At 38.2% G+C, this 13,508-nt stretch overlaps 1 protein-coding gene across 6 annotated transcripts in view; it reads right to left on the bottom strand.

Annotated features, from left to right (window-relative positions):
* Positions 1 to 13,475, bottom strand: part of Hipk (Homeodomain interacting protein kinase) — a 33,779-nt gene extending 20,304 nt beyond the window's left edge. For all 6 annotated transcript variants that reach the window (XM_018513629.1, XM_018513631.1, XM_018513635.1 and 3 more), the window contains exon 1: positions 13,281 to 13,475. The gene's annotated coding sequence lies outside the window, so the exon portion shown is untranslated. The remainder of the gene's footprint in view (positions 1 to 13,280) is intronic.
* Positions 13,476 to 13,508: the final 33 nt, after the last annotated feature.

Genomic DNA, 13,508 nt, shown 5'->3' with positions numbered 1-13,508 from the left:
TTTACGTATTTCAGCCACCGAGAAGCACGTGGAATTCCTTTGACATTCGCCAAAAGCATCTAAAAGAAATCATGTTTATCCGCACATTCTTTTCGCTCATTGGTAAAAAAGAAAACCACTTCCTCCTTGCTCGTATTAAGATTTTATCTTTCATCTGGTATATAACATCTGGCACACGAAAAGAACAATTTTTTTTTGGTCAAGTATTTAAAAACTTTTAGCTAGATACAGAACTAAAAATAATTTTGTTAAACCATCAAAATTACGTAGTGTAGAACACTTAAACGTTGACGACGATGCTGCAAAAAGTTTTAACGTTCTAGCAACCAGCTTAAGCATCTTATATAATTGTTTCGATGGTTTTAACAAAATTATTTTCAGATTTCTATTTAGTTAAAATGTTCAGATACTTGTACAAAAGTGTGTGTTCTTTACGTGCAACGATCTTAGAATGGAAAGAAGATTTAACTGAAATATTAAAAAATCTAGGCAGAGACATAGATCTGAAAATAATTTTGTTGTATCATCAAAGTATAACAATCATGTAGAATACTTAAGCACTTAGAACGCTGCAAACAGTTTAAACATTCTAGCAATCGGATTGTGGACATCCTATACAATTGTTTTGATGGTTCTAACAATATTAGTTTCAGATCTATATCTAGGTATATTTTTAGACATTTCAAAACCGTTCTTTCCGTACTGCGATTACATTTACGTCTTGAAGAGACGGAACCACGTCGTTTCACGTGACCGCAGAAGTAAACGTAAAGATTCAGCGGTCATGCACCGGTGACCGGTCATTCACTGATGCATCCACCCCGCGTACATTGATAGCGCATAATCAATATGTATGTACCACGACACATCTGCGAGAAGTCGCTTTTAAAAGTGACCGAGCGGAGCGTGTATCGAAGCGAGAGCATATCGCCGAGCGGCGGAAATATCGATATTCGCGTGAGTATCATCGGCACTGCAACGTAACGTAACGTAACGTGAAACGCGACGCGACGCGATATATCGTTCGAAAAGCGATTAAAAATTAGACGTATGACGCCAGAAAATTCACAAATAAGGTTTAAGCCTCGGCTTGTAAATTATAACGTCTAATATCGCGAGCATAAACGTCCGACATTACGCGCCGTATTTATAACGGCCGCGGCAATCCTCCGCGCGACAAAAGTACACCGACAAATTGGACGCGCATTAGGCTTGATTTGCGCAACGTACGTTCGCGAAACGGCCAACAATCGAGGGAGCGGAGTGTAATCTTTCTGCGAACGAAACGGTGCGCCGCGGCCGTGCCGTAAATATACTCGCGCCTAAATGCAAATGTGTGACCGCGTAACGTAATCCGCCGTGGTTCTACCGGATCTTCTGATAAAGACTGCATATCGGCGACGCGCGGTTGCCCGCAGTATGCATCCCGAATTGTCGTTAACTACTTCTAGGAAACAGAAATTACACTCGTTATCTACGGAAAGCTGGTTGGACTTTGCAGTACGTAATCCGCGTTTTAAAAAATGTCGCCTTAAAACTATTTAGAGATAAGACTTTAATTTAGAACGTATTTTGCGCGCTCGATTCTTTCTCGTGAGGGATACCGTTCCCGGTTTCTATAGCTTCTTCTTAATAATTGAACATTTCAAGAGCTGACGCTCGACTAGAGAACGAAGGAACAGGTTGCGGTAGTTCGAACGTTCTATTTTCGGAAAGCGACCGCGTTCATTAAGGCTTAATCATAGCTGTCTCGCGTAAACGAACAGATATACCGTTGTATTATAGTACGTGTTCTCGTAAGCCGCGTTAAAGGTTCGCATTCGTCAATACCTTGTCTTCGCTCTTCGTGAAATCTAATTATAATTTTTACGTAAACCCGCCCTTGCGCAAATAAACGTGCGGCCGCGCGGAATAAATCGTCGACTCGTTATTATTACGCAAAGTGTGCGCGCCGAAGCACAGAGCGTGCAACGTTTCGTGGAAGACGAGAAGCCACCGACAGGTCGATGGCGATTAAGCAATTGTTTATACGAATTAACACACAATGAGGAAGGCCACGCGCGCGTCCTTATGACGTCAATCTTGTCGAAAAAGAATATTCGAGCTTCTTATTCGAGCTTCAAATAGCACGTCTTGTGAATACGTACTTTTTTTTTCTTTTTCTTTAACGAAAGACCGCGTTCGCTCGCTTTGCCATTACTTCCGATGTCCGTTATCGCAATGTGCGCGCTGTCTTTTACAGAAATCCAATTTAATGCTGGCCAATTTAATACTGAAAGATAACGATTAATTCTGGAACGCTACTCTAAGTTCATTTTCGCTCGTACACTTTTTGAGTATAGTTTTTCTATTAAGCAATACAAATTTTAATACTTAATACTTATAAAATAACATTTAATAAAATTGTTTAATAAAAAGATTATTTCAAGTTTTTATTTTTTTTACATTAAAATAGTGTTAGTTTAGTTATTCTACATTGAGAAAAGAGAGTCGAAATATTTGCACGCAAATGTTACATGTAATGTTTTCTTCGATATTTATTGGTTACAAAAAATGTGAACTGTAATAACGGAATATACATTTCTATGAAATATATCTCATTAATTGTAAAAAATAAAATAGATGGTTTATTTACTCTAGAAATAAAATTTTATTTATAATTCAAGCTTTATATCGGTGAAATAAACATTAGGTAGATATATCAAATAAATTTTTATCACAAATAAATATTTCAGTATTTTTTTCTCGATGTAATATCTCATAACCTATAAAGTTGACATAAGAAAAGTATAAAGAAATTCTCAATTATGTGAGTAAATTTCCCTGATAGAAATGTATGCAGTTTTCCTAGTCACCCATTCAATTATAACTAATATCATTGTATTCTCATCAGTTGTAACACAATACTGCAGAGAAATGGATAAGAATTTGATGGAGTTTCGTTTGGCGACTCTGCGAAGTAATTTTAGTGGTAAAAATACATGCAACTTGCGTAGACATTTGCCCAATCATTATCTAATATATATTAATAGATTATTATTAGTTAAAATATTGTGTAGTTTACTTATTGTATTTATTCAGTAAATGGGTTCAAATTTTGAGCATCTTTATTATTTACTAAACAAAGTTAATATAATTGTGCAGTAACCTAAAAAAAAATATAAATAGCATTCCAGGATTAATTATTTACTTTGAATATCGAAAGCACCAAACAACAGTGCTCGATACTCAATATAAATAGTTAATCATTATCTTCCAGTATTAAATTTCTATAAGAGATACCCTCGAAACATCGCATGATTTTATGACGAGGCTCTGCCTGCGACCGAACGAATATTTATATATCGATCAAACTCCTTCGAACGATGGAAGGACAGCCACCTCCTCGTAACAGGAGACGACACTTTCCGTCTCGACATATATTTGTTACGGCGGATTTCAAACGAAGGCGGCACAGACCATTGTGAGAATGGGGAAAGCTAAGAAAACCCTCCACCCAGTAATAATGGCTTGCGGAGCCGGGCATGAGTTAACGTGAAATATTGCGGGAGGGGAAACATTACGTCGACGCGTCATTACGGCCCAAAAAGGATATCCTTTCTTCCATTGAGCTTCTAGGGCGTATCAAGGATACGAGGATACAATTTACTACGATTACTACGTTCTGCAACAATTTCGACTTTCGACATTTCGTCTTTGTCAGAAGAATCGTACGCTTTTTTTCGTAAATCGAAATTTAGGAACTGAAATTCCGAAACGCGGTGAAATCGGAATTCACGCTTTTACGTAACAAAGGCAACTCGACAATACACACAGAGAATTTCACCCTGGAAAATATAAAATCTCTCTCTCTCTCTTTCTCTTTCTCTCTGTGCGTGTGCGGGACAATTTCTATTATATACAATAACGAGAATTTATAAAACAATTATCCGTAGCGTTAATAATATTAGTGCAATCGATAATTTCACCACACGTTAAATGATTTAATCTAATCGAACGTAACTAAATCAGGCGTCGAGTTAAAAATCTAGTATTGAATGACTTTCATGAGGATGTGCATTTTTTAACGCGCGTTGAAGCAAAATTGAGGCGATTAACGTTTGGACAGTCGCCAATCTTAGCAGATAGACTTATGCAGCTAAAATTCGTGGTAAAATGCAGTCCCTCGGCAAGACGTGTCGTGTCACCGCTTAGCAGCCGGTGCAACATTACTCCGACACGATGCGTGCGTGCGTGCATGCGTGCGTTCAGGTAAGTCCGACGCATTCACACACACGCATCGCCGTGAAGGAGAACAGCCTGCACAAAAATGCTCTAACGGACAGGCAACGTGCGTCCTGAAATGCCTGCACATGTATAGTGCAACGTGTATCGTGAGGTTCGTTCGAAAAAGATCGAAAGAAAGAAAGAAAGTGAGAAAGAGAGGAAAGACGAAGAGAGAAAGAGAGAGTAAAAGGCCAAGCTGGATGGAAAAAAAAAACAACTTGGAGGCTCGAGACTACAAAACGTATATATTCCATTAGGATCCACTTTTTTACAAAGCAAAACTTCGGAAAAAGTTGCCCGCGTAATCAGAAAACTAAAACTCACAAGTAAAATGTTTCGATGTTCAAATGTCGAGCTCGCATCTATATGTATATACTCTGTTATTATTTTTATTTAATCCTGCCCTTCGGTTTTGGATGGCATCCAGTTTTTACATACATCCTTTTCTTAACCCGGGAATAGTCCCCTAGGATGTTTTTATAATACATCCCATCGGCGAGAAAATGTGAAATGTTGTAAAGGATATTGTTTTCTTTCTTTTTTAACAAGTATTCTTTACGAACTTTCAAATGTGCAATTTCATGGAATCCGCAATAAGAAAGCGTTTTATTATAATTGCCATCTTTATTTTTTAGAAATATTGTCATAATAAGTTACCAGGGTTGCTACAGAAAATGAATGTTAAAATTCCCTGACTTTTCCAGATTTTCCAGATAAAAATAGAAAATTTTCCATGAGTAATATAAAACATGTAAAATTCAGACTCACGGATTATAAGAAAACTATATATTATTAAAAATAACGCAAAAAAGGCTTAGTAGCCATAGTACAATTTTGGATGCAAATTCAAGCCACAGCAAAAAATAAATTAGTTTTGGAAAAAAAGAATACAGTTGAATGACGAAAAAAAGGGATCGAATAAAAGTACTGAATAAAATATAAATTTTAATTATTTTATTAAAATCGTTTAAAGTGTACAAGTTTTGAACGTATTTAACTATAAACGTCAGATATAATATTTAAAAAATTATAATAATTATTTGAAATAGGAGCAGTTTCAGAGAACAAATTTCGAAATTCCAAACTTTTTTTACATTTTCCCCTGATTTTTCCCGGTTTCCATGACCAATTTCCCTGACTTTTCCCGGTTTTCTCGATTTTCCAGGTCTGTGGTAACTCTGGTTACTAAATGTGCTTATTCCGTTTGTTTAATATATTTTGTTTGATTTCTACTTACTTTTTTATAGAAAATTGTAAGCAAATTCATATCCATAATAATATCAAAAACCAATAAATCCGAAAATAATCAATAATATGTTGTTAATCATTTTTAATTGCAATGTAAAAGCATCTCAGGTAATTATTTACGTAAAAAAATTAGGTGAATACTTCCAAAGTTAATATGAGTATAAAACACACAATGCATGATTATATGTGCTATGTTATCTTTACGGGACAAGCTTGCATTACGCCTTATCGCTATAATTATATATATATATATATATATATATATATATAGTTATGCAAGATACACAATGAGAGAATTATATAATAAATCTTATTTAAAGAAAATTATTTTAAAAATAGACCATCACCCTCTAAAGATCAATTTTAGCTATTTATCAATTATATTGCGCTGATACTCGATCGTTTCGAATATTACACGAATGCACGATAAAATAACGCGAAAACGGCGTATTTCAGATATTATTTCTCTAAAAAGTAATGTAAAATAAAAAGAACGTAGAGCGCGCATTGTCATTTCGCGATCATATGATTACACGATACAGTACTGTCATTCGAGGCACTTTCTCCGTCTGTATGCAAACTAATGGGTATTCAAAAGCGTGTATAGATATTGAATACTCTGCTATTACCTGTGATTTCAGGTAATGGCCCTGAGAGAGAGCCCCCAGCTATAATTTTCCTGTATCTGCCCTTCGTCAGGCGGAAACAAAAAAAAAATCATACATAGCTCGGGATAAGGAGTACTTAGTCCTTTTTTATCATACCCGCCCTTCTTTCTGGGATCAAGTAGGATCGAGAATTCTAGGATTAAAGAGGATTTCCGTACGAATTGCAGCATCAACGTCGTCGCGACGTCAGTCGCCATATGGAAATTAACACGCGTATGCAAAGTAGGTGAAAAGCTACCGGTCGGGCGACGTTAAGTAGAATATCAAAATATGTAAACGATTTAATTCAGAGAGGCGTGTGCAAATCTGCGAATGATCCTCCATGAGAAATCATACGTACATGGAAAGAACGATTTTACTAAAATGTCTAAAAATTTAACTAAATACAGATCTGAAGAAGATTTCGTTGGACCAAAATAATTCTATAGAAAATTCAAATATTATACAATGAGAAATGTTGCAAAAAATTGTAATACTTTAGCAACCAGCTGGAGCATCCTAGATAATTATTTTGTCCTAGACAATTCAACAAAACCAGATTTTAATCTGTATGTAACTAAATTTTTTAATACTTCAACAAAACCTTTTTGTTGTTATTCGTATTTTTCAAATTGCAGGGCCTGAAACATATCGCGCACTCGGATGAGCCGCGTTTGCGAAATACGGGAAGTTCACAGCGAGCCGTTCTAAACATTGCTTGTAGTTTTGAAATGCCAATGCACACGTACATAAAAAATTCCACGCTTCGGCTGATTGTATTATATCTCTCGCGCGCGATTTCGCGGAATCGTTATATATCATGTCATATTTCGTATTCGTATTGGAGGTCGTGACAAAACGTGCCAATGAACGAGTAGGAGTACAATAAAAACTGTTTCGGCAATCATTGGCTCGATAAGCAGATATATTTGTCTGCGTAATTTTTACCGCTCTTCGCTGAGAGAAATGTGTTTCGATACACCTATAATATAATATATAATTCATAGTCATTTTCGGTGCCAATAGTACCGATTTTTTTTTAATGTAATTATTATTACTAATATTATATAACTCTGTAAAATAGCTATAAAAACGGAGCTCCTAACCGTAATTATTTTACCGTGCAATTATTAGCCATAAACACAAAACACTTTTCTCTTAGCGTGCTCGATTTTGTAAGGCTCGGGAAACGGAAAGGGGGCAAATAGCAATTCGTATATATTAGTTATTACAGGCGATGATAAAAAGCCTCTGCAGTGTTTTCTTTGCAGCGTGGCTGCATTTGATCGACATTTGGCGACAGTTTGGTGCCGTTTCTCTCTCTTTCTCTCACTCGGGTGCGAAACAACTTTGTTTTCCGCCCTATACTTTTAACGTGGGGGGAGAGACGAACGCTGCAACGGTACGATGAGCTGCCAAAACCCGAGGCGAATTACGAAACGTAAGCCGCCGGCTGAGCGAATCGATAAGCCCTTACCGAATTGAGGCCTGCCTGCCTGCCTGCCTGCCTGCCTGCCTGCCTGACTGCCTGCCTCCTCGCAAAATTGCTAATTACGGCATGGCGCTCGATTCTCGGTTCTCGGTTCTCGGTTGGGGCACTCCCCGACGCGTTATTTCTCGGCGCGCATCGACGAGACTGGACTTGAAAGCCCGGGTCTACGTCCAGGACAATGGCCATCGCCGAAAACGAAGGGCGACGGGCTCTCCATGCTAATGGCCAGGTATAGGGAGATATACCCGCATCGGAATATCCGACCGCTGCGCTGATGCCCGATCAGCCCGATGCCACTGGAGGACTGGAGGCTACCCAGCCGCGCGCATATACGGGGTGTGCCCAAAAATCAACACACACGCGTACACACTAGAATATCTATCGGAATGGATTTCTCGTCGTCGATACCGGCGATTCCCGGAGCCGAGATTTCATCGCGGAGTTTTACGGCTATACCGCGGTCTACACTTGACGGTGACGAAATCGTCAAGTGTACATCGAGGAAAGGAAAGCGATTTCCATCATTTATTATTTCTAGTCATTTCCGGTCTCAATCTATGTATTTTTTTGCTAAACTATGAATATAATTATTATTCTTAACAGTATAGCAGTAATAATTATAAAAATGGAGCTCTCTCAATCATGATTATTTTACTACCATGCAATTATATCAAGTTTTCTCTCAGCATAGATACGTATATATAATACATAAATGATAGGAGAAAAAATATTATACGGGTATCCACTGTGCGAGTTTCGAGATAGATATATATGTATTTTTTTTTTTATCAGAACTATAACTTTAGCCGTACGCAGACGTGCCAATTCAACGCTCGCTCGTGCGTGTAAGCATACATTTGCACACGCACTGAAAGAAAAGTCTGGTTACAGATACCAAATGTATTTTGTTTAGCGTACACGCAATATTTAGTAAATATTAACAAATAGTAGGCATAATAGTAATTAACTGTTTGATAATAATTAGAAAAGGTAATATTTAGAAAAGTAAAATAAACGTTTATAATTGATTTTAGTTATATAATCCTTCATCTGTAATGTGATTGTGAGTCTTTTTTATCCAGCTTAAATTTTTTTATTGTTCTAGTTTTAAAAAATTCAGGATTATTTTTTAACACCTATTACATGAGCAAATATTTTTTTTTTTTAGTTGAAATGTTAAAACCTTTATTTCATAAAAATTGAAATTTGAACATAAGCAAAAATGAGGGCAAATTTTGAGAGTGAAAATTTCGCTTGTTCTAAAAAAGATTCAGATTGCAAACAAGGAATTAACATTTATATAGCTGGTTTTAGTTACATTAACAAAACGTTTTACTGAAATTATTTCAAAGCTATAGTAACTATTCACATCATTTATAGGCTTAATTATTATATTACCAAACTTTTTTTCAGTGTACATGTCATGTGTACGCAAAATTAGTGTATTTGGTTTTAGTTATATTAACAGAGACCATTTTTTTGAGTGAAATTATTTCAAAGCTTTAGTAACTATCATCTGGGCTTGACTGTTATTACCAGGGTTTTTTGTCATGTATACATTGAAAAAAAATATAGTCAATTTTAATAAATATTTAGTTGAATACTGCCAATTAAATATTTATTAAATATAAAGATATATTTATTTGATATACAAATATTAATTTGATTTAACAATCTTTTTTTTTACTGAACAAATATTTATTTACGGTAAGTAAATGTTTAGTTGGCAGTATTGAACTAAATATTTATTAAAATTGACTATATTTTTTTCTCAGTGTAGATGTCGTATGTACGTGCGCGTACGCGGTTTAACAACCACGATCGTTAGGCCCGACGAGGACAACGTACCGACGAGCGCAGGCAATCGCGAGCGATAGCGTGACGCGAGGGAATCGCGATCCGGAAAGACGTTCGCGACGCGACTGGTTACGTCGACCAACGAGTGACAGATGTTTCGAGAGGGGCTAACCGAATGTAAAAAAAAAAACGCCACGAAAAATGACAAAAAATACGGCGTCACGGTAATCGGATTTTCCTACGAAGACAGCAACGACCGAGGGATTCCAAACGGATTCCGGAATCCGTCTCGCTCGCGATATATTTGCAATTTTACTCGCAAACTTCTCGATGCGGACGATCGGTTACGCAGACGATCGAGATACAGCGGTGGTAATCGACGTGAGACGAAAGCGGGTAAGAATACGTCAGCCGGTGGCTCGTTGTAAGTTGTAAGGCGGAGCCAAGATGAAGCCGCGGGCTCTAATCATACCCGCGTGGAAAAGTCTAAATAAGTCCCGATGGCGGTCTCGCTGACGCTTCACGACCGGATTATTCATGCTCGCCATCGATATCCGTGAAGAATATTTATGTAAGGAACTGATGGCGATGCACCGAGGAACTCGCGCGTGGAAAGAATGGATACGGGACAATTCCGACGATTGTGTAAAATGGTGTTGCCGCTGATTTGAAATTCGATGTCGCGCGCTCCTGAGAGAATGTTCTGTATTCGAAACCAGTTCCGTAGCGCGCGTCAGTCTACATTTCCACGCGGAGAAAACTACTGTATAAAGAAACTGATGCGTTTATCTCTAATAATTATCTTTCAGTGTAAGAGAAAAAGAAAGGAAGAGAGGAGGAGAGAAAGAAAAGAATAAGGAGCAATGACGGAAACTATGAATAATTCATCACCAATGACGAAAGTTTCTTAACTCTAGCTAATTCAAGTATTAGATAGTTTAACATCAAAGTTCGCTTTTTTTTTTTAAGTTAAGATAAACAATTGTCAGTTCAGTTATTCGACATATATCTTATTGATAAAGTAGATACAAAAGGTATTAGATAAAAATCAACCGAGAAATATTCAATATAAATAAACACCTATTCGATCAAAGGTCTTAATATTTTTTTAATGTGAATTTTACTATTTCCAGTTCGAACAAAAGATAAAAGAGAGCGTAAAAAAGTTCTTAATAATTTGAATGAATTTAAGCGCTAATTCAAATGTTTGCTACAAAGTCCATTTTAGATGATCTATTATTCGCTACCAAATTCGGGACAAAATTCTATTTTTAATTTTACGTGTCGTGTAATATAGAAAAACATTTAAAAAAATAAAATTCACACATATACAAAATATATATCAGGATTTACATTTACTTTTAGGATATGTGACACATAAAATTATAAGTAGAATTTTATCTTAAATTTAAGTGGCGAATTATAGATCGTTTAAAGTGAGTTTTAGATAAAGTATTCAATATATGAAAGTTCATTTTGTTTGTAACTAAAATAGTGTCTCAGTTCAGTTATTCCAACACTTCCTGGTAGAAATTTTATGCTTTGAGCAATTATTTGAACAGTTATGTATATAATATCTACCTAGTAACTAAAAAAAGTAGAACTACTTAGAATCTTAGTGAAGAATGTAATGCTTTGCTAGCAGTTACTGCGCGCAAAACCTGAACCCATTTATTAAATAAGAACAATAAATGAATAAGCAGTATTTTAATTAATAATAATCTATTAATATACTCGATGACTAAGCAAGTGACTACGCAAATTGCATATATTTTTATCAAGAAAACTGCTTCAAATATTGAATGAAACATTTATCAAATTCTTATCTATTTACGTAATATTATTGTTACAACTAATAAAAATCCTAAACAATAATTGGATGTGCCCTGAGAAAAATGGTTTGATTGAAAGTGGACAGAAACCAGAAGATTTTGATTAAATCATCTGATTGATACAATTAGAATCTGCTGGTTTCTCCATTTTCAATCAAACATTTTTTCTCATTGTCAGTACATATGTGTCTATATAGAAAAACTATATACATTTCCACCGCTTTGCAACTTATAAAGTATAGCCAAAAAAAGTGTTAAAAAAATTCTTAATTTGTAGATGAATTTTCAACCAAGAGTAACATACGAGGGTAATATATATGAATGTGTGTAAACAGTGTAAATATGAGTGGCATTCCACGGTTAATGGAGTTACGCCCATTTCGGCACCGCAAATTTGCGCACAACGTAGGAATGCTTTCGCGATTTCTAGGTTACGTCGAAAACCAATCGACTTGTAAGGAAAGCCCATTCTGCCGATTGGCATTGACGTTTTCCTGCGGAAGGCACGGCACATCGTCTCGACCGTCGACTCCCCTCGGTCGCGTTTGTCGCGTTTGTCGCGCTCTCACCAGCCTCCGAGGCGAGAGGCGAGAGGCGAGAAGCGGAGATACCCGGGGGAGTCGATCTACATCGAAGAGAGTGACCGAGAGCGAAAAACTCCGTCGCTTTCGACAAAGTTGAAAGACGGAGTATCTCGTAAAAGTTTCGCGCGGGGATCGTTCTCTGTCTCCGGAGCAAGTATATGTATATGAAATAATATAATGTGCACAAGACGCTTTTTAGCTGGATCAGGTTGCTTCGGGCATTCAAAAATAAGACGCGCGTCGACGACGACGAGAACGACGATGATGATAATAGGCTTCCCGCAGTTTTGGAGGTTAGGTCGGCCTCCGGTCGACAGATGTTTCCAGGGTCTCGGTTTCCCATTCCGCGATTGTACGGCACGCATGTATAGAATAGGAGCCATAGTAGGCGCTATTCAATCGACAGGACGGAGCCTGGTACGGGGGAAAGTGCGGACCGGCAAAGTACAAGCACTGATAGACTGCCAGCCACGCAGACGTATGCTCGGGAGAGAGAAAGAGTGTATGTGTGTGTGTGAAAGAGAGAGACGGAGAGAGAGAGGGCGAGTGTATTTGCGGATGCGAGAGAAGGGTAACGGGGATAGAGAAAGGAGAAAAGACAGGTCGTTATCAATGCGCGAAAACCTCACCAAGATACCGAGCACGAGGTATGATTCTATCTACGTCGTGGAAGATTCCCAGTGATGAGTGAATTTTCGGTCTCGGTCAAGAAGAACACGAGAGAGAGAGAGAGAGAGAGAGAGAGAGAGAGAGAGAGAGAGAGGGAGGGAGACGACAATACGGACAACTTAGCGTGAGAAAGGAAGAGAAAGAGAGATACGTGGTCGGGTCGGTTGGCTGTTATCGCGAACTTCTGAAGACCAACGCGCGACCGACGTCATTAAAGAAGACACCCGGGAGTCACGAAGAGATTCTCGACTTGTTTATACTTTTCGGCCACGTAGCGCGCGCGCGTATGTGTGCGTGTATTATATTTTCACCTCGTATACGACGATGCCGGTAGAGTCCATGGCACGTATCATTTCGCTCGCTCGTCAGCCGTTAACGTTCAACGTCCACGCCGTGTATAACGTGTATAACGTGAGCCAGGAACGGACCTGGCTTTAGCATTTACCTCTGTCTAACTTCTGTCACGTTGGCCAACGTTGGCCACATCGAAGAAACTCCGACTCTATAGACTAAGAAAAAAAAAGAGAAAATAAGGAGCGAGCAACCGGGTGAATAAGTCACCGTGGAAAATCGTCTGCCGACGGATGAATAGGAGAGAGAGAGAGAGAGAGAGAGAGAGAGAGAGAGAGAGAGAGGAGCGACGGCGAAAAACGGCAGAGAGAAACTCACTCGTACGTACATAGACACATGTATGTACACTCCTTCATATAAGACATATAGATGTACTAGTTGACCGAGTACTCACCTCTCGCTTCTTGGCCAGGGTCTCTCTCTTCAGGGACGGGCCCGACGGTCACGTAGCCGCATGTTCCGCTTATCCGCGGACTGTCTGTACCCCTGTCCGGTTAGTCGGGCACTCGTCAGCGACACACAGCCATCTTGCGTAGCGGCTGGTCTGGCTCGTCGCGCGGACGCCTTCGGTGCGGTGGCCCCCGGCGAGAGCGACTGAGAGAGATAGAGAGAGGAGCGGCGG

Source organism: Trachymyrmex cornetzi, unplaced genomic scaffold, assembly GCF_001594075.2.
Source record: "Trachymyrmex cornetzi isolate Tcor2-1 unplaced genomic scaffold, Tcor1.1 scaffold47, whole genome shotgun sequence".
NCBI lineage: Eukaryota > Metazoa > Arthropoda > Insecta > Hymenoptera > Formicidae > Trachymyrmex > Trachymyrmex cornetzi.
The sequence above is the reverse complement of the archived record's forward strand: the minus strand, read 5'-3'. Positions and strand labels throughout refer to the sequence as shown.